This window comes from Meles meles, chromosome 4, assembly GCF_922984935.1.
Source record: "Meles meles chromosome 4, mMelMel3.1 paternal haplotype, whole genome shotgun sequence".
Taxonomy (NCBI): domain Eukaryota; kingdom Metazoa; phylum Chordata; class Mammalia; order Carnivora; family Mustelidae; genus Meles; species Meles meles.
The window spans coordinates 117,440,860-117,445,079 of record NC_060069.1 but is presented as its reverse complement, the minus strand read 5'-3'; the positions used below and the strand labels follow the sequence as shown (position 1 = coordinate 117,445,079).

General features: G+C 37.7%; 1 pseudogene; it reads right to left on the bottom strand.

The window, feature by feature from the left end:
* Positions 1-356: 356 nt before the first annotated feature.
* Positions 357-3,733, bottom strand: LOC123940475 (annotated as a pseudogene).
* Between the last annotated feature and the right edge of the window lie 487 nt (positions 3,734-4,220).

Sequence of the window (4,220 nt, the reverse complement as noted above, 5' to 3'; positions counted from 1 at the left end):
GGTGATCTTTACATATACTGACTTGTATTCCTAGTATTTGTTGAGAATTGTAACTCATTACTCTTTGAAACAATTAGTTAATAGTTTAGCTAATTCTTCTGTGGCACAGTATGTGACCTCAATAATAATTATTTAATTCATTCTTGAATGGAGCTAGTAGCTATGATTTTGGAATACATATTAGCAGAAACTCTCCTTGCAGAACTTATTTATTTGATTCCTATACTAAGATGTATTAGTAATTGAATATTTTATGGACAAAGTGGTCCTTTTCTACTTTCTCAATATTCCACGATCTTGAAAAACATTTTTATCAAATTTAATTTTCCACAGATGATGATATTTCTTTTCAAATGTTATAAAAGTTTCTTTATACTTTTTTTCATAGCATTTATTACTTCCTTATTTCTTAGACTATAAATAAAAAGGTTTAATAAAGAGATCACTATGGCATAAAAAACAGCACCAGGTATATCTTTATCCTTTTCTTTAACTGAATGTGGTCGAATGTACACAAAGATAAGAGAACCATAGAATATTGAGACAGAGAGAAAGTGGGATGCACATGTAGATAAGGCTTTGCTTCTTCCCTCTTTGGATTTCATTTCGAAAATAGTAAAGAGAATGTAGAAGTAAGATATTAAGACACTACCAATGGTGAAGAATTGAACTTAACCTGCAAAGATAAATATCATCAGTTCATTGATATAAGGGTCAACAGAAGAGTGTCTACATAATGATAAAACATCACAAAAAAGTGATTAATTTCACTAAGCATGATACCCTCTAGTTCCATCCACGTCGTCGCAAATGGCAAGATTTCATCTCTTTTGATGGCTGCATAGTATTCCATTGTGTATATATACCACTGCTTCTTTTTTTTTTTAAAGATTTTATTTATTTGACAGAGAGAGATCACAAGTAGGCAGAGAGGCAGGCAGAGAGAGTGAGAGGGAAGCAGGCTCCCTGCTGAGCAGAGAGCCCGATGTGGGACTCGATCCCAGGACCCTGAGATCATGACCTGAGCCGAAGGCAGCGGCTTAAACCACTGAGCCACCCAGGCGCCCAATATACCACTGCTTCTTTATCCATTCATCTGTTGATGGACATCTAGGTTCTTTCCATAGTTTGGCTATTGTAGACATTGCTGCTATAAACATTCGGGTGCACGTGCCCCTTCAGATCACTATGTTTGTATCTTTAGGTTAACTACCCAGTAGTGCAATTGCTGGGTCATAGGGTAGTTCTTTTTTTTTTTTTTTTAACTCAGCAAGTCAGGTTTTTAATTACCTCAAAAACTTGAATCAACACAGAATGCTATCAAAATCAAAATGAATGTACATTAATCACAGAATATTTTAGTCACATGGCATCCTTCATCCCAGAAAAGTTCACAACCCCTGGGTCTGTTTCTCATCACACTTAACCTGAGGAAACAGGATAGAAAGTAGCTTTGAAGAGATTTAATAGGAGAAGGTTGAGTGTTTAAGTTAGACAGAGGTACACAATAGTTTCAGAAAGCAGGCACTTTCTCTTATTGGTCTCATACAAGAATTGCTATATTGTTTTCTCTTAGTGATGAAAAATTGAACAATAGTTCATTTATGTGTTCATTGATATCCTGGGCAAATAATAAATCTTGAGAGGAACTTTTAACACCCCATCTAATAGGAGACTTACTGTTAGAAAATGTGATAGTTTTTATGATGAAAAACCTATGAATATGTTTGTTATTACTGAATAATTGGTTTGTTAATTTCCTTAACAAATACAATTATGGAAAAGCAGACATACAGATCTATGGTATTGATGATTTAGACAGTCGAGAACTGTTTCCTGTTCTCCAAACCAAGGTATTGGTAAAATATTGTTCAACTTCTGCCCCCACAGAAAAGTGGGCCAAAGGAAGACCTGAAGCCGTAACAGAAAATGATACTTTCCTAGAGCATCAGTTTTCTATCAATAACAATTATAAGATAAACTTTTTATATGAAAACAGTTTTTAAACTATATTCCTTGGACCCTTATACTCTTAAAGATTTATTCTAAGCTTTTTGGAAATGTATTTTCCTTCAAAGAATTAAATTATGAGGAGTTTCTGAAATACTCTTATCACTTTATATAATTTGGAATAAGTTTTAAGATTTCATTGTTAAAAAGAGTTATCTGCTATGTTTTAAAACTATTCTATTAAGAGAGATATCTACTTTCAACATTTTGAGGAACCTCCATGCTGTTTTCCAGAGTGGTTGCACCAGCTTGCATTCCCACCAACAGTGTAGGAGGGTTCCCCTTTCTCCGCATCCTCGCCAGCATCTGTCATTTCCTGACTTGTTAATTTTAACCATTCTGACTGGTGTGAGGTGGTATCTCATTGTGGTTTTGATTTGTATTTCCCTGATGCCGAGTGATGTGGAGCACTTTTTCATGTGTCTGTTGGCCATCTGGATGTCTTCTTTGCAGAAATGTCTGTTCGTGTCCTCATGCTTAGTGAAATAAGTCAATCAGAGAAAGACAACTATCATATGATCTCCCTGATATGAGGACATGGAGAAGCAACATGGGGTGTTAGGGGGATAGGAGAAGAATAAATTAAACAAGATGTGATTGGGAGGGAGACAAACCATAAATGACTCTTTTTTTTAAGATTATTTATTTATTTATTTGACAGAGAGAGAGATCACAAGTAGGCAGAGAGGCAGGCAGAGAGAGAGGAGGAAGCAGTCTCCCTGCAGAGCAGAGAGCCCGATGCGGGGCTCGATCCCAGGACCCTGAGATCATGACCTGAGCCGAAGGCAGCGGCTTAATCCACTGAGCCACCCAGGCGCCCCACCATAAATGACTCTTAATCTCACAAAACCAACTGGGTGTTGCTGGGGGGAGGTGGGGTTGGGAGAGGGGGAGGGGGTTATGGACATTGGGGAGGGTATGTGCTATCGTGAGTGCTGTGAAATGTGTAAACCTGGCGATTCACAGACCTGTACCCCTGGGGATAAAAATACATTATATGTTTATAAAAAAAAAAATTGGAGGGGGAGGCGAACCATAAGAGACTATGGACTCTGAAAAACCACCTGAGGGTTTTGAAGGGTCAGGGGTGGGAGGTTGGGGAAACAGGTTGTGGGTAATAGGGAGGGCACGTTTTGCATGGAGCACTGGGTGTTGTGCAAAAACAATGAATACTGTTACGCTGAAAAAATAAATAAATTTTTTAAAAAAGTGATTAATTTGATTTGACCCACAGAAAGTTAACCTAAAGAGAAACCCTATATGAATAATGGAATGCAGATTTCCAGCTATATAGGCCCCTGTGGTCATCTGAATGCAGAGTTTCTTTGACATCATGGTGTGGTACTGCAGAGGGCTACATAAGGCCACATAGCGATCATAGGCCATTGCTGCCAGGAGAAAGCAATGTACAGTTTCAGCAAGGCAGAGAAAATAAATTGTGCCATGCATTCATAAAGGGAAATCATTCTGTCTTTAGAAAAGAAGTTCTCTAACATTCTGGGGTAATGGCACAGGAACAACAGGAATCCATCAGAGTCAGGTTGCCCAGAAAGATGTACAGTGGTGTGTGAAGATGATGCTTCCTAAAAATCAATGCCACCAGGCCAAGATTTCCCACCATCGTGATCACATAGATAGTGAGAAACACCACAAACAACTCTGGGTCATCTGTATATCCTATGAGGATAAATTCAGTGGTCAAGGAATAGTTACCTTCAGTCATATCCACCTTCTCTGTTGAGATAGGAATTATGGAGATATAAGAATAAGGGAATTTAGAGAATTGATTCCATTTATTATAGCACCAAGAACCATAAGATACCTGGGAATAAATGTAACAAAAGAGGTAAAGGGTCTGTTCTCAAGGAACTACAGAATGCTCATGAAAGAATTTGAAGAAGACACAAAAAGATGAAAGAGCATTCAATGGTCATGGATCAGAAGAATAAACATTATAAGATTGTAATTTAGAGTCTGTAAAACTTTCCTTCCAAATTTTTCTTTTTACAACAAAGAAAGAAGCCTCTTCAAACTTCTCTTAGTATCTCTGGATACTACTAATAGCCATTCCCCTAAAATGTCAGTTTTTCTTTTATTTGTTTATTTACAGCATAACAGTGTTCATTGTTTTGGCATCACACCCAGTGCTCCATGCAGTATGTGCCCTCCCTATTACCCACCACCTGGTTCCTCAACCTCCCACCCCCCCA